Below are 22180 nucleotides of genomic sequence, written 5' to 3' on the forward strand. Positions count from 1 at the left end.
CTATATAATCCCATAAAAATGCATATTCAAGTTAGGGCTGGTTGTCAAGTGATTAAAAAAAGAATTGCAATTAATCACACTTAAATAGAATATCATTTATTTTAAATATTTCTGGATGTTTTACATTTTCAAATATTTCAATTACAGCACAGAATACAAAGTGTACAGTGCTCACTATTTTCTATTACAAATATTTGCACTATAAACAAAATTGTATTTTTCAATTCAACTCATACAAGTACTGTAGTACAATCTCTATCATGAAAGCTGAACTTACAAATGTAGAATTATGTACAAAGCCTGCATTCAAAAATAAAAATGTAAAATTTTAGAGCCTACAAGTCCACTCAGTCCTACTTCTTGTACAGCCAATCTCTCAGACAAACAAGGTTGGTTACAATTTGCAGGAGATAATGCTGACTGCTTCTTGTTTACAATGTCACCTGAAAGTGAGAACAGGCGTTCACATGAGACTATTGTAACTAGCATTGCAAGATATTTACGTGCCGGTGCCCTAAAGATTCATATGTCCCTTCATGCTTCAACCACCATTCCAGAGGACATGCTTCCATGCTGATGATGGGCTCTGCTTGATAACAATCCAAAGCAATGCAGACTGACATGTTCATTTTCATCATCTGAGTCAGATACCACCAGCAGAAGGCTGATTTTCATTTTTGATGGTTTGAGTTCTGTAGTTTCTGCATTAGATTGTTGCTCTTTTAAGACTTCTAAAAGCATGCTCCACACCTCGTACCTCTTAGATTTCGGACAGCACTTCAGATTCTTAAACCTTGGGTCAAGTGCTGTAGTTTTTTTCAAAATCTCACACCGGTACTTTTTTGCGTTTTGTCAAATCTGCTGTGATAGTGTTCTTAAAACGAACATGTGCTGGGTCATCATCCGAGACTGCTATAACATGAAATATATGCAGAATCTGGGTAAAACAGAGCAGGAGACATACTGTTCTTCCCCAAGGAGTACAGTCACAAGTTTAATTGACATTTTTTAACAAGCGTCGTCGGCACGGAAGAATTTCCTCTGGAATGGTGGCCGAAGCATGAAGGGGCATACGAATGTTTAGCATATCTGGATTTAAATACCTTGCAATACCGGCTACAAAGTGCACCTGTTCCCACTTTCAGGTATTCTATTGTTATAAGTGCAATTAATTGTGATTAATTTTTGTTAATCGTGTGAGTTAACTGTGATTGACAGCCTTAATTAAAACCAACTCATAGTTGGCAATCACCACTGCTCACAGTACGCGTAAACACATTATACCTTGATTAACACATTAAGAATAACAGCTCTTTCAAATTAATCTTATAAGCAAGACATAACACATAGTAAACACAGAGTTGTATTGGGCTAAAAATCTCACAGGAGAACGTACAAGGAGGATACGAGAATATTTGGCTTGTGTCCGTTTTTGCTTCCTTATGGGTTTACAGAGGGCATCCAGAATCTCTTAACTAAAGGGTGTTTTTAAAAAAAACTAGTAGGGCTTTGTGCTGATTATGAAAAATAGGTGTATTTTTAACTGACTGAAGGTAAAAATCCTAATGAAGACCAGACAGTTTGTAATTTTCAGGAGTTAAACAGATTGAGTTAAAGATTAGGCCAAGTTAAGAGCACACTTTTGTTCTCTTTATAAAGACACAGCCAAGGAATTCAAGTCTTTTACATTTTGAAAGACTAGTGAAGGTAGAACTAGTGAAACGATGACATTAAAAGAATTCAGAGACAAACAATCAAGACAGAAAAGATTTTTATATTTAAAATTCTGCTTTGGAGTATTTGTGTTTTTTAGTTTAATAGCTAAAACTCCAGTGACTGATTAACATTATATAAATGTGAGACTAATGAACTCCCCAAAACACCCAATAGTATGACAGCCCTGATTCAGTAGTCATTAAAAATATAACAGTCTGTGAAGTGACAGACAATTATTGGTGTTTTATCACAGCAGCTTCATTTCAAATGAGGCATTATTCTGGCTACATCTTATACTGCTGATAAAAAAAGGAAAAAAAGACCAAAGAAAAGGAGGAAGTAAAATACACACTAAAACCGAAGAGGAACATGAGAAAAATAAAGATTCTGGAGATCAAACTAACAGCAGGTCTACACTACCACTTATGTTGATATAACTTATGTCACTCAGAGGTATGAAGAAGCCACCCTGTGAGCGATGCAAATTACAGCGACCTAACCGCTGTCCACACAAACACTAAGTTGGAGGGAGATGCTCGACTGCAGACATAGCTTCTGTCTCTCATGGAGGTGCAGTAATTATGGCAATGGGAGAACTCTTTCCTTTCGGCATAGAGCATCTTCAGTAACTGCGCTGATGTAGCACTTCTAGTGTAGACTAGCGCTAAGTAAGCAACACAGAATCAAAGAAATTAATCAAGAATTAAGGAAGAACTGACAAATGTAACATGGAGACAACTAGAAGTAAAAAAACTGAAGGAAAAAAGAGCCAGAACAATACTTGAAGGAGAAACAGGACAGGGACAGAACCTGAGGTAGACTGCTGGTTGAGACACTTCTATTTCAATGTATTTAAAAAGAAGTACACCTCTACCCCGATATAACATGAATTCGGATATAACGTGGTAAAGCAGTGCTCCAAGGGGCTAGGGCTGCACACTCCAGTGGATCAAACCAAGTTTGATATAATGCGGTTTCACCTATAACACGGTAAGATTTTTTGGCTCCCGAGGACAGCGCTATATTGGGGTAGAGGTGTATTGCCAATTGAGTACCTGCATAATTTTATAATGAAAATGGTGGAGCGAACTACATTTCAAAATGAGAAGCCCTTATGTCACCGAAGTATTTTCTGGTGCAACAATGGAAGCTACATCCACTTTCATAAAATCCTGGGGAAATATGGTACCTATAAAAAACAGACAACTTCTCCAGTATTTTACTTGTGTTCAAGGTCAAATTCACCCTTTTTGTATAAAAAGTTTCCACAGGAGATCAAGAAAACAGCGCACTGTTGATAAAGTAGTGTCTTGTTACAGATCCTAAAGTCACAATCACACTATTTAAACAATGTATGTACTTATGGAACCTCATCTTTGCCTATTATGTATTCTGATATATCACACACTAGAAAGAAACAAAATGTTAGCTTTGGGTGTTTCCACTCCTATTAAAAAACCAAACAAACAAACCCACATCACCTACTCCTTGACATGCTTGAAGCAAAAAACACAAAATATACAATATGCAGAGTGGTCTTTAAAATGGGTCAAAACTTTTTTTGTGAAAGCCCACGCTTTGTCTGTCTTTTACACACTGTATTTTTGAAGGTACTTGAAACTCCTCATATCTTGCAGATATTAAAAATTAGGCCTGCATTCACAATATGTTCATGGGTATACAAAACAAATTAGATTTAAGGTAAATACCATTTTAATAAGCAGTAGCAAAATGGACTGGCTGATGAGATGTAAGAACATATTGCTCAATTGCCTTTTGGGCCTACTCGAATTCAGATTAGAAATGACAGTGTATTACACAAAGCTGTCAGGGCAATTAGAAAGCCTGTAACTGAGTAGTTGCAAATTAATTCCCTAACGGTGATATACTGAGTTGCTACATGTGCATCACTGGCCACTTGAACTACGCCACTCATTTAAAAAGCTTGTTGGAGGGCAGAGTGAAAGAGCAAGCAAGAGCAGAAGTAAGTCATTTCAGCTCCCTTATTTTGACTTGATTTTTAAGCTTCCATTGAAACATAAGATTTTCTTTAGGGTGAAGTAGGCTATAATATCTAGCAAGTTGTGCACCGATGACTACGTGAGAGAAAAGTCTTTCCTGACCCCTGTAATACCCTACAACTGAAATAAAAGCGTCAACAATACAGCAGTGACACAGGGCTATGCTCAGGTTATGTCACAGGAGACCATACATCTTTCAACCTCCAATTGAGAGGAGAGGAAATAGTGAGTCTTAACTCTAGGTGTCCAAATAGTCTCATTCAGATTTCAAAACTGTCTGACATCACCAATCTGGTCCTCCAACCAGAACAGGGAAATAAGTACCTGACAGATCTAATGTAAGAAAGAAACAGATTGCAAAAAATCTGGAAAATAATCTTCCCACTCAGAAGTACCTATCTTAAAAGGAGCATTTAACCAAAATGAGCTGCCATAAAGCCTCCTTTTCAAACAAAATTGGAGGCCCAGATTTTAACCCCAAATGTTATTGCTGGAAGGAGAGAGAAAAGAAAATTGAAATTCAGGATTATGTTCCATCAGCCAGATTTCAGCCACTTCCAGTACTGCCAACTCCAAGTGTTCAAATATCATGAGTTAGGATCGTCCCCCTCCCCACAAAACACAAGACTTAAACATGAGCTTTCTAAAAAATAATAAATTTGGGATTTGTCTTGTGGTTTTTGAGCCTTTAGGCTAAACTTTGGTCACACTTTCCAGCTTTTCTCCACATCAGTGGGGACTAGAAACATTTAAAAAAAGCAACAACAACAACCCATAGAACTGTAGGACTGGAAGGGATCTCAAGAGGTCTTCAGTTCAATTTTCTGCACTCATAGCAGGACTAAGTATTATCTAGACCATCCTTGTCTAACCTGCTCTTAAAAATATCCAGCGACAGATTCCACAACCTCCCTAGGCAATTTATTCCAGTGATTACTACCCTGGTAGTTAGGAAGTTTTTGTCCAACCTAAACTGCCCTTGTTGCAATTTAAACTCATTGCTTCTTAGCCTATCCTCTGAGGTTAAAGAAAACAAATTTTTCTCCCTCCTCCTTGTAACAACCTTTCATGTACTTAGAATCATAGAATGTCAGGGTTGGAAGGGACCTCAGGAGGTCATCTACTCCAACCCCCTGCTCAAAGCAGGACCAATCCCCAGACAGATTTTTGCCCCAGATTCCCGAAACGGCCCCCTCAAAGACTGAACTGACAACCCTGGGTTTAGCAGGACAATGCTCAAACCACTGAGCTATCCCTGATAGAAAGAGTTTTCATGTCCCCCCCTCAGTCTTCTTTTCCAGACTAAACAAACCCATTTTTTCTCCAATCTTCCCTTGCAGTTGATGTTTTCTAGACTTTTAATCATTTTTAGAGGGGTAGCCGTGTTAGTCTGGATCTGTAAAAGCAGCAGAGAATCCTGTGGCACCTTATAGACTAACAGACGGTTTGGAGCGTGAGCTTTCGTGGGTGAATACCCACTTCGTCAGGCGCAGGTAGTGGAAATTTCCAAGGGACAGGTATTATATATGCTAGCAAGAAGCTAGAGATAACGAGGTTAGTTCAGCCAGGAGGATGAGGGGCCTGATTTCTAAGCGTTAGAGGTGATGAAACCAAGGGAGGAGGAAACTGGTTCTGTAACTGGCAAGCCTTCACCAGTCCGTTTAGTCCAGAGCTGATGGTTTCGTCAATTTTGCCAGTAATGAAACTGAGTCAGCGTTTCTCTTTGAGTCTGGTCCTGAGTTTTTTTGCTGCAGGATGGCCACCTTAAGGTTCTGCTAATCATAGGTGTGCCAGTGCAGGTTGAAGTGCTCTCTACAGGTTGATATTGCCTTCCTGATATCTGATTTGATGTCCATATTATCCTTTTCCGGTTGTGACTGATCCAGTTTGGCGATGTTACCTGCAGAGGGGATTGCTGGCATATTTTACATTGATTGGACGTGCAGATGACTGACCAGTCACTACAGAAAAGGATTAAATGCGACACAAATCAAAATATACAGGAAATGCATAATACAAAACCTGTAGGAGGCACTTCAAACCTACCCTGGCACAACTTAGCCAGCCTTAGGTGGCCATCCTGCAGCAAAAACTCGGACCAGACTCAAAGAGGGAACCTGTGCGCATTACGTTATCATCTGCCGCAAATTTGACACCATCAGCTCTGGACTAAAACGACTTGTGATGGTATGCCAAGTTACAGAACCAGTTTCCTCACTGGTTTTCACACCTTTATGCTGAACAGGGGCCTCATACTCCTGGATGACTAACCCTGTTATCTCTAGCTTTGCTTAGCTTAACTATACTATACCAAATATTGCCAAACTAACATGTTCCATACCTGCAGAACGATCGAACGGTATATCACCCCGAAAAGCTCACGCTCAAACCGTTCTGTTAGGTCTAAAGCGTGCCACAGGATTTCTGCTGCTTTTTATCATTTTTTTTGTTGTCTTCTTCTGGACTCTTACATTTGTCCACATCTTTCCTGAACATGGTGCACAGATTGGACACAAATACTCAAGGTGAGGCCTAACAGCACAGAGTAGAGCGGAAACGCATTATTTCTCACATCTCTGCTTACAACACTCCGCTAATTCATCCCAGAATGATGCTTGCTTTTTTTGCAAGTGTTACACTGTTGACTCATATTTAGCTCGTGATCCACTATGACCCCAAATCCCTTTCTGAAGTACTCCTTCCTAAGCAGTCATTTCCCATTTTGTATATGTGCAACTGATAGTTCCTTCCTCAGTGGAGTACTTTGCATTTGTCCTTATTGAATTTCATCCTATTTACTTCAGACCCTTTCTCCAGCTTGTCCATATCTTTTTGAATTATAATCTTGTCTTCCAAAGCACTTGCAACCCCTCCCAGCTTGCTATCATCCGCAAACTTTGTAAGTGTACTCTCTATGCCATTATCTCAAACACTGGTGAAGATAGGATATTGAACAGAACCAGACCCAGAACTGACCTCTGCAGGATCTCACTTGATATGCTCTTCCAGCCTGACTGAACGACTGCTAACTACTCTCTAGGAATGTTTTTCCAAGCAGTTATGCACCAACTTTACAGTAACTCCACCTAGGTCAGGGGTGGGCAAACTATAGGTCGTACCTGGCCCATCAGGGCTTTGGATCTGGCCCGCAGGATTGCCACCCCTGTGTTGCCGCAGGGCTAAGGCAGGCTCCCTGCATGCCCTGGCCCCACACTGCTCCCAGAAGCGGCCAGCACCACGTCCCTATGGCCTCTGGAGGAAGACGGGGGGCAAACAGCTTCGCGCGCTGCCTTTGCCTGCAGGCACTGCCCCCCACAGCTCCCATTGGCTGAGAACAGGGAACTGCGGCCAATGGGAGCTTCGGTGGAGGTATCCGCAGGTGAGAGTGGTGTGCGGAGCCCTCTGCCCCTCCCTTCTCCAGGGGCCGCAGGAACGCGGTGCTGTCTACTTGCAGGAGTGGTGTGGGGCCCTGGAGCCTGCTTTAGCCCCGCTGTGCGCCGCTGCCATCCTGAAGCCACTCAAGGTAAGCGGCACCAGGCAGAAGCCTGCACCCTGAACCCCTCCTGAACGCCACACCCCAATGCCCTGCCCTGAGCCCCCTGCTGCACCTCAACCCCCTAGCCTGAGCCTCCTGTTGCACCCCACACCCCTTCCTGCATGCCAGCCCCCTGCCCTGAGCCCCTTCCAGCACTCTGCACCCCTCCCTGTACCCCAACCCTCTGCCCTGAGCCCCTTCCTACACACTGCACCCCCTCCCACACTCCATCCTGCATCCCAACCCCCTGCCCCAGCCTTATGGTCATGACCCTGCATGGCATTTCCCCACCCACATGTGACCCTCAGGCCAAAAAGAGAAAGTTACTCACCTTGCAGTAACTGAGGTTCTTCGAGATGTGTGTCCCTGTGGGTGCTCCACTCTAGGTGACGGTGCGTCCCGGAGCTGTCGATCGGAGATTTTCGGTAGCAGTGCCTGGTTGGGGCACACGCACCCAGATGGTATCTCCCGTCTAGTTGGAATCTTCCTGGGTGCGTGCGCACCCAGATGGTATCTCCTGTCTAGTTGGAATCTTCCTGAGTGCGTGCGCCCCACACCCCCCTCAGTTCCTTCTCTACCGTGGAGCATCATGGTAGATGTGTCTCATGATAGCAGACCACCGTGCCTTGTGGCCCTGTGGTCCTAGATGTGCCCAACCGATCAGGAAGCATCCGTAGTGAGCGCATGAGCGTTGGGATCGTTGTTGGAAGGGAACCCCTGTGCAGAGGTTTTCTGACTTGTCCACCATTGTAGGGAAGTCTTATAACGTGAGGTGAGGAGTTAGCAGCATCCCTAAGTGATGTTCTGCGTGGGTTTGAAACTGGAGTTGAGCAGCCCTGGAGGCATCTCATGTGTAGCCTGGCCGGTGTGAACACGAAGGTGGTAGCTGGCTTGACCAAGAGCTGTAGGCAGTTCTTGCTTGCATCCTGGTACGGATAGAAAGCGTACGTATGAGCCGCGTGATAGCGAGGAATCTGTATGTAATGAGAGCGAGGCCTGCTCTGGGATTGAGTCGAGATGAGCTCCAATGAATTCGATCTGTTGCGTAGGTATCAGGGTAGATTTTGAATGTTTATTTGAGCGCTAGGCTGTGAACACGGAGCTGGTGAGTGCGCGTGCCTTGAAATGTCTCGCCATAGGAGTCGCCCCTGATGAGGCAATCGTCCAGGTAGGGGAAAAGTGACCCCGTGTTGCGGAGATGAGCCACGACCACAGTTAGGGTCTTGGAAAAAACTTCTTGAGCTGTGGAGAGTCCGAAAGGAGAACTCTGTATTGGAAAATGATCTGACCGATTGTGAATTCTAGGAAGCGTCCGGTGAGCTGGATTGTATTGATATATGAAATAATCATCTCGTAGGTCGAGGGCTGTAAACCAGTCCCCTGATCCAGTTGCAGGTATTATTGTGCCCAATGTGACCATCTTGAATCTTGTGTCCTCACAAATTTGTTCAGCGTCGTAGGTCTAGTGATAGCCTCCATCCCCGGTTTTCTTCTGCGCTTAGAAAAGATTGGAGTAGAACCCTGTCCCTTAATGATGTGCTGGCACAGGTCCACTGCCGCCAAGTTCAGTGAGTGTGCCACTTCTGCAGGAAGTAACTGTTTCGTGAGAGGGGTCCCTGAAGAGGGACGGGATGGGGGAAAGGGTAGGAGGTAGATATGAACGGGAGGAATAGCCGGTCTGAAAGTATTTCGAGGACCCAACAGTCCTGTGTAATCCGTTGCCAAGCATGTTGGAAATACTGGAGCGTTGCCAAAAATGGACAAGTAAGTGGTGGGATCAAGGGTGGTCGGTACAGACCCTCGACCAAAGCTTCAAAACTGTTGTTTATGCCTGTGGACGGAAGTGGTGGCCTGATTTTGATTTCGTCTGCGTTTGGAGGTCTAGTACGATTCCTAGTTGCGTCATATGGTCTGGAGTGAGGGCGATAGTACTGATGTGGTGCGTGGTCTCTGGTATGGTTGGTATCGTTGTCTCCTGGGAGGTGGTGGGTGAATGCCCAGGGTGCGCAGTGCTCGCTCTCGAATCTTCATGGTGTGGAGGAGTTCATCAGTTTTCTCCGAAAGAGTTTTCCTTACCAATGGAGTCCTCACTTGGTTTGGAGCTCTTTAGGATGCCTGACGCAGAGAGCCGATGATGATCTGCGCATAACCACAGCATCGCAGTGGTACGGGCTGCTGTGTTAAGGACGCTGTCAGAGCCGTTCTGGAGATCAATTGTCCCTCAGACAGGATGAGCTGAATCTGCTCTTTCTGTCTTCGGGATGTATGAGGAAATTCGAGAAGCTTATTATAATATCAAAATCATAGCTGGCGAAGAGAGCAGAATAGTTAGCATCCTGAATTGATAGAGAGTAAGAGACGGTATAAACCTTGTGCCCAGGACATCAAGGCGTCTAAGGTCCCTTTCTTGTGGAGTTGGATCGATATTGTGACTGTTTAGTTCGCTGTGTCACTGCATCAATGACAAGAGAGTTCGGTGCTGGATGAGAAAAGAGGAAGTCTGCGTCCTTTGCAGGAATGTAGTATTTACGTTCGATCTTTCTTACAGTCGTACTAGAGAAGATGGGGTTGCCAGAGGGTGTCGGCTGGCTCCATGGAGTGCGTCATTTAGTAGCGACGCGATTTTCAGATGGGCGCAGATGGTTGAAGAATTTTGAGGAGTTGTCGCTGACTCTCCTGAACCTCTTCTAAGGGATATCTGTACTGAGTGCAACTCTCCTGAAAGTTCTTGAAATTGTTTCAGTTGTCCACGGGCTGTGGAGTGGAGGGAGGATGTTCATCTGAGACTAATGAGATTAGGGTTAGGTGAGTCGAGGTATATGGTGCATAGCTCCCAGCTCTGGAAGGGGTCAGGTACCCTGGAAGTGGATGGAGCAGAGATTGAGGCACTGAAGGAAGATGATTGGTAGAGAGGATCTGCCACGGGTACCACTGAGGCCAAGGCAGTTAGGGTAGGAGACCAGTATCGCGCACGGGGGCACAACGTAGGGAAACTGAGGGCTGCTGGCTTGACCGTGACCTGAGGTGTAAAGGCTGCCTTGGAACAGAAGCAGGAGGGGAGAACTCTGCCTGCCTGCTGTAGCTCAGGTCACCGTCGTGAAAGGTGGGTCAGGTGGAGAAAAGTGGCAGTGGCAAGAAAGGAGTCCTCTGTGTCTAGGAGTGGAGAGTGAGGCTCAGTGGCACTAGAAGGTCACTTTGTGTGAGGAAGCTGTTGTTCCTGCTCTCTAGGCTGATCTAAGCCTGCTCTCTGTTCTAGCTCTTTACTAGGAGAGAGTGGCAGAGAGTGTCCTGCTGTGTCGAGCCTGGAGGTGCCTGCAGGGGGTCTGTTGTCGGTTGCCGGCAGAGGAGGTGGCTGGGTCCGACCCCTTCATGGTGCCAAGGGCTGATCGCCGCTGTCGGCACCGCAGTTATTTTTGTCTGCTGAGGCAGAGATGGCTGGCGGGACCGCGGCTGCTCTTTAGCACTGAAATTGATCGGTTTGTAAGCTCCACGGGCTGTTCTGCCTGTCGGAGCGAATGCGCTTGCCAGCACCGGCCGTTGCCTGGTGCCAAAGCAGGAACGTGGTGCGCCGGTGCTGTAGCCCCTCTAGGTGCCGAAAGAGTGAGTTGTCCACGCCCGCAGTCGTTTGCGGTGCGGAAGGGGGACCGAATCAACGGGTGCCTTCCCCCGCGCGAGGTCAGGTCCCTGCCTCTAAGCTCCATCAGAGAGGTTGCTGAGGCATTTGAAGAGCGGAGCAGCTGTCTTTCCGCTGTCAGCACAGGTGTAGGATCTCGCCGGAGAACCCTCTACCCTGTTAGCGTCTCGTTGAGAGGCTGCTTAGCCTTTGTCTTGCCTCCGCTCCAGGGAGGGTGAAGCAATACTCCCCACGTTCATGATCCCTGTGGCTTGCTGGAGCGTGCGGGAGCGGGTTCTACCTTTCCCGTCTCGACAGCGGTTGCAGGGATTTCTCCGTCATAATGATCTTGAGGCGCAGATCCCTGTCACTGTCGAGCTCTTGATTAAGGCATCGCGCAGTGAAGCACTTCGCTGGGATGGGGTGTCGCCTAGGCACTTCACACACAGATTGGCCATCTGAGCAGGGCATGGAGTCCTGACAAGAGATGCACTTTTGAAACCTGAAGTCCTGCATTGTGAGTTAGAGATGGCCGAGGAGAGGTCTCAACAGGAGACAAGCCTGAGGTGTTTGTTAGTTATTTAGTTAAAAAAACAAACAATGTAACTATACTAAGGAAGGGAAACAATTGGAAGTAATTAATAATTACTCTAAGTTTTTTTACTGTTTCTTATACAGACCAGGGAGAGAGGTAGCACTTGCCCGATCTGTCTTCAGCCGAGGACGGTTGAGAAGGAACTGAGGGGTGTGGGGCACACGCACTCAGGAAGATTCCAACTAGACGGGAGATACCATCTGGGTGCGTGCGCCCCAACCAGGCACTGCTACCGAAAGTCTCCGATCGACAGCGCCGGGACGCACCGTCACCTAGAGTGGAGCACCCACAGGGACAGCACTCGAAGAAGAAGTTTGGCCACCCCGGTCTAGGTTGAATTTCCCTAGTTTGTTTATGAGAAAGTCAAGATTTTCATGTAATGCCATCTTTAGGAGCTGGGGCCTCAAAAAAAATACAGTAAATATTGCAAGATTCTCAGTAAAATCATGAGACCTGAGAATGCTGCTCTTCTTCCACTCTGGTCCATCTACGATCTGTGTATTTGGGATCAGTCTTGTTGGATAAGGGCTTGTTTACAATGCATTAGTAAACACCAACCGGGGTGTATATTCCAGTGCACACCATCATGTCACACACTAATGGTCCGTGTGGACCCTGCTGGCACACACTAGAAGTTCCTTAGTGAGTGTTGATGTAGTCCCACACAGTTAGTACACGACACGCTGGTGTGCACTACAATTTTCACCCGAGCTTGTGTGCACTAACACACCATGTAAACAAGTGATTAAAAAGATTCCACAGCTTCTCAAATTTTTAGATTGTGTCCTCATCCTCATGTAGTATCCTTGCTATTAATTAGATTAAACCAGATTTCCACTGAGACTGCAACAGTAGTGTCTGCTTGTATTCTGTCAAGTGCCTCCCAAGCCTCCTTTACAGCGCTGCATCTTGCAGCGCTCAGGGGGGTGTTTTTTCACACCCCTGAGCGCGAAAGTTGCAGCGCTGTACAGTGCCAATGTAGCCAAGCCCTTAGTTCCTTCGCACCAAAGATGATGTTCAGTACTCCAAAGAAGGGACAGAAGGTGGGTCAGGGAAACATCTACATTCACATCTCAAAGAACAACGGTTACAGAACAAATAAGTAACTTTTTTCTTCAAACAGTTGCAGATGTGTATTTTTAAGTGAATCCCAAGCATTACAACTTGAAGGTGGATTAAGAGTCTAAACCAGGACTGCAATATTGCTATATCAGAGTTCACATAAGATCTGGAAGTGGCAGTAACAACATAATGTTAAGTGGAAGTATGCACTGAGGGCCAAATAGCTACCTTACAAAATGTCCAGTATAGGAGTGCCTCTGAGGAAGACAACACAAGCAGTTTGAGCCCTCATGGAATGGACTGAGAAACTTTGCAGAGGAGGGGTATTAGCTACTCAATAAACAGTTATAACACTACAGGAAGTAATTCATCTAGAAATAGCCTGTGCTAATACTGTGTGGTTCTTCATGAAATATTTCTTTCCTGTGGTGACCATATGATCTGCCTAAAGGACTTAGTCCTGTCAAGATAAAAGGCTAGCACCCTCCTGACACCTAAGGTATGTAGACTTTTCTCCTCTATACCAGGATCTGGTTTCAGAAAGAATAGTGGGAGATAAGTTGTTCTGTTCAAATAAAAAGCTTTAGTTAAAAACTTAGGGTAAGGATGCAGGGCTGCCTCGTCTTTCAAGAATATTGTATAAGAATGACTTGCCCGCAAAGCTTGTAGCCCAGACACTCTTCTGTCGAACATAATGACCATGGGGAAAGCAAACTTTTGACTTTGGTGAAGCCAAGAGCTCAAACAGCAGATCCATAAGTGCCACGAATACAGTGTTGAGGTCCCTAGGTGATAGTATCTTTCATAGATGGATAGAAGCGTGTGACTCCCTTGAGAAACCTAGGCACCGTAGGACTAGAGAATACCAAGCCCTCTTGTACTGAGAAATGGAGAGCAGAGATTGTAGCAAGGTGCACCCTCTGAGAACTTAATAAAAGGCAAGAGAATTTCAAGCGTAAAAGGTGCGCTTTGTTCTGCTGGTTGTATCCCATGAGAAGTGGGCCAAACGGAGAACTTTTTCCACTTGGCCAGGTAAATACACCATTGTTAATTGCCTTCTGGTGTTGAGTACAATCTCTTGCTCCACAAAAGAACAAGCCCACTGCTCCTGATCTAGCCATTCACAAACCATGCTATGAGGTGGACTCCGCACAAATCTGGATGTAGCATTCGACTGTGTTGCTGCGAGAGTAGCTCTGCAAGGGGGCAGAGAGAGACGAAGTTGAACAGAGACCGAGGAGGTCTGAAAAAACAGTACTGTCTTGGCCAGGCCAATCAGGATGAATCTGATATGGTCTCGCCTCAACTTGTGAACGACCTGTGGGATCTGATGGATTGGGGATAATGTACATTAGAACCTGGATTCAGTCCAACATAAAGGTATTGGGAGGGTCACAGTCCAGGCTCACTCACCAAGAACAAAAGCAGTGACATTTCTTGTTTTCTTCTGTAACAAACAGAAGAACTTTAGAGATGTTCCACATGTGAAAAATGGGCCTCAGCACACAGCTCAAGAGACCACAAGTGGTTGTGAGAGAACCTCCTCCTAAGAAAGTCAGCTAGCCAGTGCTGGAAGCTGGGAACTGTGCAGCTATCAGAGTGATGTCTTCTGTGATGCAAAAAACTCCCCAAAATACATTGCCTCTTGGCAAAGCTTGTTGGAACACACCCTCCCTCACCTCACCTGTTGAGATAATACACTGCCACAGTATTGTTAGTCAGAATTTGGAGTGCTAAACCTGATACAAGGGAGGATCTCTCAATGAGCTCTATGATTATTCCAGAATTGGACGACACTAATATGTAAATTAGATTCTCATTCTGACCAGAACCTTGCATTTGCAACTTCAAGTGAGCATCACAGCCCAACCTATTAGAGAGGAATCTGACACCGAGTGGGAAAAGGGCACACCAGCACTTACATTGTCCTGACTCATCCACCATTCTGTAAAACTTTGAACAGCTGAGTGGCAGACAGACTAATTTGTACAAATAGTGCTTGCTTGGACAATAGACTGACTTCAGCCAAGTCTGAAGAGAGCACAAAGGCATAAGATGCCATGTGGCCTAACAATCTCAGGCAAGACTGAGATGTGGTAGATTGGAGAAACCTAAAGGACATAAGTTTTGAAACATCTAAAAATCTTTGTTGGCAAAAAAGAAGAGGTCAATGTCATAAAACCTAACAAATAAATCAAAGAAATCAAGTTTCTGAGTAGGGAATGATTGTTGACTTCTATCTTTTCAGGATGAGATCCAGTAGATTAGTTTCTTCAGTGATGTACTCAACATGGTAACAAACCTGATTTTTGAAGAACATTCAGATCAGGGAGTTATTGAGGTAAGGGAAGACGCACGGAGACAATGACAAGCCAACAACACCATGTACTGACAGCAGCGACACCCTATGACAAACTGGAGGAACTTTCTGTGGCTGTACAGCACTATATGAAAAGAGTTATCCTAAAGATGGACAGCAAATCAGTCACTGCAATCTAAGGAAAGAAGGATCAGTGTTAGGGTAAGCCATGTGGAATCTCACTTGTTGATGGACCTGTTGAGAACATGAAGATCCAAAACAGGTCTCAGTCCCCCACTGGGCTTCACGATCAGGAAACAAAGGAAATAGTTTCCTCTATAAGCTCCCAGGACAGGGAGAGCCCAAGCCTCTTGAAATGAGACTCAAGACGGGTCCCTGAGAAGGGACAGCATAGGGAGGAGGGATGGAAAGGAATTATAGCAAATATCCCAGACCCACTTATCCAAAATTATTGCCTTCCATGCACTGAGAAAGTGAGATCATTTGTCCACGAACTGAGGGGGAAGATAGATCGCTGCTGGCTGCCCCGCTGTCCTTGAAGAGAATTCAGAAGAGTTGTTTCCCTACAGCAGGTAAGCATGATTGGGGTGAGCTGGAATTAGATGCCCTCCTTTTCTGGGGCCTCTGTCTCCTCCTAGAAGTGTCATATTGTCTAGGAAGATAGAACTGATGTCTGAGGTATTGTTACAGCGGAGGCTTATACAAGCATTTCTGAGTGGCTTGGGGATAGATTCCCAAAGCGTCACCTGAGAGTCTTTAAAGGAGTGCAGTACTCCCTCTGATTTGTCCAAAAATAAAGAAACTGTCCACCAAAAGACAGATACTCAGTGGACTGCTGAATATCAGCTGCTATCCTGCAATTAAATAACTAGGATGCTCTCCTCATTATGACTGCAGAGGTGATAGCCCTGGCATAAGCATCAGCATCTGTAAGAGGCTGACTGGAGCAAGTTTTTCTCTACCTGGTCCTCCATCAAGGCAGCTCTGAACTCCTCTTTGGAGTCACCTGGCCATTTGTCTGTGAGCTCCCAGAGCTGCAGCCATTCTCCTGTGCAATTCTGGGTGGGATCTGAAATCCTCTGGGACTGGAAAAGCTGAAACTTGGGACACAGCATCATTCAGAGGAGACAAGAACAAGATCACTTGAACCAAAGGTGCTTTTTGGGGCACCTTTGGCAAAGGGTTCTCCAAAAGAGATAGCTCAGGTTGTTCTGTGCTTGTGGCATAGGTTGCTCTGAGGTTTGGGCCAGCTGTGAGTAGAGGGAATCTTACATCCAGTTGGTATGGGCAGCTGCGGGAACACAGAAGCACCTCAGAAGTCCCAGAGCAGACACTGATATGCAACATGGCATTGGAGACCAGTACATAGTGAGTCAGAACGGTCTGTCCTTACTACAAAAACAGTTCCACGTTCAGTACTCGTATTTAGCCTAGGTTTTGCACCAGGTGTTTTGATGATCTTCCCAATATCTTTCATTAAGGTGGAAGACTCTGACCCAGTGTTTGATGTTCTGTCTGAATAATCAGTGGTCATCGGAGCTTCTCATCCTGGAAGGACTATTAGATAACCCAATTTGTCCACTGTGCAATGGGGAAAGTTAACATTGGTACTGTGGAGAGAACAATGGTTGTCATTACAAAGACATCTTGGGAGGTAGCAAGCCTTGCAGCAAGGCCCATACAGAGCATGGGTACACAACCAATGCCAAGGGGCCAGACACATTCGGTTCCCACTCTGAGGGATCCGCCAGTACCGAGGACACTGGTGGACACAGATTGTGACGAGGGGGAGGGCGGATCAATACCTGCCAACTTGGCACAGGAGCTGCGGGATGGTGCCTGCTTCTGCAATAACAACAGAGTTGAAGGCAATCTGTCCCAAAGCTGAAGAGGATGAAGAGCCTGGAGTAGGCTGGTACCAGCCTAGTGCCAATGCTCATACAGACAGACAGAAAGCAAGCCTGATGCTGCCATATAAGCTGGTATGGTCAAGTGCATCAAAAGTAATGGTGCTGCAATGGTATCCATAGGTACCCAGTCAACAACCGCCCTGCAGATGGTTTCAGAAATGATGTTATGGTGCCAGGATCCTCCTGCCTTGGTACAGCAGAGACAGGGATTGGCACCCAAGCTCTACCCTGGAAACCTGAGTCTTGCTGACACTTAGGTCCTGTTCTATATGAAGAGGAGGACAAATCCCTCTCCAATCTCAGGCATCTCTGGGCTGTTTTAGGAGTCCTCTGAACAATGGACATTCAGAGGCAATGTACAACCATTCCGCTTCTGGAAGGGTGAATCAGAGTGCAGGGATCTTTTCTGACAGAGGTAGAGAATGTCTGAGGACAATATACCAAACAGTTTGAAGAAGTCCCAGTGTTGAGGCAGCCTCAGTGAAGGTCTCCAGCAACCTGAGTTCTTTTAAGAAAAGAATAAACACTTTTCTTTAACATGGCCTTTGCCAAGGCACAATAAGCAGGTCACAGCCCACATGATGGGCAATGTTTGAAGCCCATAGAGTGCTGCTTAACCTACAGTGGTGGGCAGCACAACTAACTATGAACTCTAAACATAACATAATAAACTAATTACACTACAAGTACTATCTGCTGCTAATTTACATTACTAAGGTCTGAGTCACAAACTATGATGCAGAAGAAAAGCCATGAGGAGAAAACCAACACAGAGTTCTGATTCAGGGTGCAGGTGGTAAGAAGGAACTGTAGGGAAAGTGGTCAGGGCAGTGCCAACCTTGTATAGTTTTGAGAGGAGCCACAAGGCCTATAGGGCATGCATGCCGCCCCAACAGATCCTGTTACAAGAAAAATGTCTCCAGCTCTCTGTGCACTAAACAATCATACACTTGAGTGGAATATACATCCGCAACACATCTGCAACCACTCTAAGAAGAACTAAAATCAATTTACTTCTGAATAAGACCTGGTCTACACTATAGGTTACGTTGACCTAACTTCATACACTACAACGTTACTCCTGCCGATTTAAGTCATTCACTACGCCAATCTAACAACTCCACCTCCACAAGAGACATAGCTCTTGGGTCAATGTAGTTGGGTGATACAGTATCTTTGTAGACACTATTACTTACGTTGCCTGTTGGCTGTCAGCCCCTGGCAACGGGGGGAGCCTCCAGCTACCAGCCCCAAGCGTGGCTCACAGCTTAGGCTATTGGCCTGTGGCAGCTTGGAGGGCCTCCAGCTGCAATTCCCACAAAGGGCTCACAGCACCCTACAATGCCCCACACAGTTAAGTTGATCAAATAGAATATGCATTTTACATAAAGTTCTTATAAACCTCAACGCAAATTTCAACATATGATACTTGGGTGCAAATGTAAAAGCACAAACTCTCAAGAGTTCCACTGAATGTCACTGAGAAACTGAGGCATCACTCCTCCTTTCATTTAATCACCATGAGGCTGAATGTGATAGTGGAAGAATTTTTACATTTCCACATTGTGCTTCTGGTTCAGATAATGTTACTTCTTTCTCAACTAGGTTTAAATAGTGTTCTGAACACCATACTGCAGTTTAGAACAATTGTACATGATCATCTCTCATCTTTTTCATTTTATGTTTGTTAACTGAAAAAGAAGCAAAGACTTCCTTGTACTCATCTCTGCATTTGTGGATAGCATCTTTGGTAAGCTAGTTATAATAGTTATTTACATCACATTTGCAGATGTATGTAAAGCACTTTGATCCTCAAAGGAAAGTTGCTACAGAAATAGATATCTTGTAGATCCTAGCAGAAGAGAAGGTATTTACCTGCTTTTTTAAAAATCTGATAAGTAATGAAGGAAGGACAAGATCTATCCCCTTGGAAAATGAATCTGGACTTAGACTATATTTGTTCTTCATTTCACTTTTTATTTTGATAGAGATTGCCACTTAAGTCAATAGTGATACCATTTAACTATGTGAAATAAATGAGTATCACTGGCTGGAAACTGTATCTTATAGAGATATATATTTGATAGATATGAGTGGTGAAGCATGCTCATAGTGAGTGATCTTATTGAAGTTTCTGTGTACAAATTAATTTTCATACGTTTAAAAAGTTCTCTATCTCAAACAAAACAGTCATGAAACAAGTAATTCCTCTGCTTGGAATATGAGGATGTGACAAGTAATCAGACTTTAATAGAACAAAAAAAAACTCATGGGAGGATATTAATGAGTCTTAGTGATATTTCCCTATTCGTTGCCAAGGGATTTCTGTAGAGTGAATTGTACTATGAAAGAATATCCATATGACTTCAATTAACTGCATATGACAGATGCCAACTACTGTCTCTTATGAAGTGGGCAATTATGTTCTTGATTAACTGCTCAAAAAATTATAGTTGGATAGAGTATTTCACTATTTTTAACAAATAAAAACGTTAGACTTCAATGTGATGGGATCCATAAAACCCTTCCTTTCTCAGTCCTAGAATACAGTAAAACTACAAATAATTGGCCCTGTTGCAAGCCCACTCTTCACAAATGCTTCCGTTGGACAGGTTTCTTTCTCCCAGACATTTCTGCTAGGAATACTGACTGTTCTCTGAGATTTGGTAAAGTCCAAAACATAGGTAAAGTTTCTGTATCTCTAGGAGAGACTGTCAACTCCTTCTACAGTCTTACCTTAAAAGGGGAAAGCAGCTTATAGAGAGTCACTCAGAAAGCCCTACGATGGGGGTATTTCATGCCCAGTAGCTTTAGGCAAACACTTTTAGCTCAAGAAAGAGGGGAGCCTCAACCCATCCACATACTAAAATGCTCCAGTTCCAAGTCCTAAACGGAATGAGCAACCTGGGTTCCCTCTTAACCTTGAACTGCCACCCTGGACCCACTCACTCTCTCAGTGGTTGTTTCCTTCATCCCACAGATTTGTTTTGCAGTTCAATCACTGAAATGGATTAGCATAACCATGGAGACTCCATTCTCAATCTTAAAGGGTCAGATATTTCATTACTGCCACTAAGTGTAATTGTGGCTTAAAACATGACAGCAGGGTTAAACCAAGTTCTGTGGAGTTCAGAGATAACAGTATAAAAAGAGTGCATGGTCCTGAAAGCAACTATGCAGAAGATTGTGTATCTAAAAGTTAAGGTGACAAAACAATATGCAAATTGTCTAGGCCATTTGAAGGAGGATAGGCGAAATAGGATAGCTGGATAATCTTTTGGTAAGACAGACGATCTCCTTCCTCATCCCCTTTGAGGAGTCAGCTGAGGATTCCCCTCCATTTTTATCTCTAATGATGCCACTCTTCAACCTCATCATTGCAGCCAACTTGCTTTCAATCAAGGTAAGTTGGCAAGTACATGTAATCATCATTGATCTTAAACATCTACAAGATAATTAAGTAATTACAGATATCCCTTCCCACCTCCTAAAATCTTTAATGGCCTTCATTTCAAACCCAAACATAGCCTGGGAAAAATCTCACATTTCAATAAGGAGGCCACCACCAAAACACAGATATGAGAAAGGAATAGGAAAGTAAATTGTTACAGCTTGAGGATTATAGAGACTATAAGCCTATAAAATACCAATGTTCCACAATTCTACTGACACATTATATAAATTCAGCACTGTTTTGAAAACAGAATCAGCTGCCCTGAGTCATTCACTACCAGAGAAAATCTTATCATGTGAATGAGCTATCAGCATTTTATTTTGCCTCTGACCCTAAAATGTTAAATCAAGAAAATGCATGAGGCACTGCTGTTTAAATTAACAACTAGATCCAATTATGAACAAAGTGTTTATCTAACCGAAAGAAAATGTTTAAATCCATATTGACAAGTGAAAAGTGTTGAGTTAATTACAGGTTTTCAGCCATGTTCTTACATGCTACCTGGAAAGGTTGTCCGAGAAAATATAAGCCTCAATTGTCAGAGATATAGACTTAGTTCACATGGGATGGGCACGTCCGAAACTAAAAATATTAACTTTGAAAATGCCATTTTAGTATCACCAGTAACACATCCTCCTGTTCCCCATGAATCCCAATTACTGCTTATTATAATTATTGTTAAGTACAATACCAGATGTGTATCAGAAACACTGTGTCCAGGTAGTATTTTCTCTTGCAGAATAAAGAATTACCATATACTGGAAATTGTCGAATCCATATAAAACAGCCTCAAAACAGAGCATAGATTCTACTACTGGAGAATGCCGATATAAAACCACAGAATCGCCATCTTTTATGGTTTAGTCTAATTCAGCGTTTTTCAAAGTTCAGGTTGTGACTCAGTACTGGGTCATGGCATGTCAGGCACTGGGTCACTCTGGTCAGTGCTGCTGACTGGGACATTAAAAGTCCCATCAGTGCAGCTGCCCAGCTAAGGCAGGCTAGTCCCTACCTGTTTCGATACTGAACTGCGTCCCAGAAGTGGCCAGCAGTGGGTCCAGCTACCCTTTCCCTCCTTCCCCAAGCACTGGCTCTGCACTCCCACTGGTCAGGAACCGGCCAATGGGAACTGGGTGGGCGGGCAATGCCTGCGAGCGAGAGTCACGTGAAGCTGCTTGTGTGCCTCCGTGTAGGACCCTGACCTGCTGCTGGCCGCTTCTGGTGCACGGCATGGTCCAGGGTGCCAGGACAGGCAGGAAGGCTGCCTCTGCACCCTGGCTGTGCTGCTAACTGGAAGCCACCAGAGGTAAGTCTGTCTCAACCCCATGTTCCAATCCCCTTCCCCAGCCCTGAACCCCCCCACCCCCGCAACCTGAAACCACTTCCTGCACCCCAAACCCCTCATTCCTGGCCCCATCCCAGAGCCTGCACTCCCACACCAGAGCCCTGACTCCCTCTCACACCCTGAACCCCTCATTCCCAGCCCCACCCTGCAGCCCTCACTCCTCCCACACCCAAATCCCTCATCCCCAGCTCCACTGGGTCACGGACATTAACAATTTTCTTCAACTGAGTCCCCCCCAAAAAAAAAGTTTGGCCCACTGGTCTAATTTACTCTGATTCCACTAAGTAAACCCAAATGTCCTTCACCCATCTACTTGGCCCAAATTAAGTTTTTGGTCTGTACATGCCAGAGGTACATGCCCTGATCACTAACTCCCACCCCTCACAACCTCTCTTCCTACGCTTATAGAGTGAAGAGATTTTCAAATTAACAAAAAAGAACATGTGTCAAGGAGAATTAAGGAGAACCATTTTGCCAACTAGAAAAGGGTGCCCACTTTTTTCTTCTCTTCATCCAGCCACGAAGCACCCTCCTCTTCCCCTTTCAGAATGAAAATAAAGTAGGACACTTTTCAGAAAAGGAAGAGCTGAGAGAAAAACAGTACTGAAA

General features: G+C 44.6%; 1 protein-coding gene across 1 annotated transcript in view; it reads right to left on the bottom strand.

Annotated features, from left to right (window-relative positions):
- The window catches only part of NUDCD1 (NudC domain containing 1), a 161140-nt gene that overhangs the window by 116837 nt on the left and 22123 nt on the right, over positions 1 to 22180 (bottom strand). The gene's annotated exons all lie outside the window — the stretch shown is intronic.

This window comes from Chelonoidis abingdonii, chromosome 2, assembly GCF_003597395.2.
Source record: "Chelonoidis abingdonii isolate Lonesome George chromosome 2, CheloAbing_2.0, whole genome shotgun sequence".
Taxonomy (NCBI): domain Eukaryota; kingdom Metazoa; phylum Chordata; order Testudines; family Testudinidae; genus Chelonoidis; species Chelonoidis abingdonii.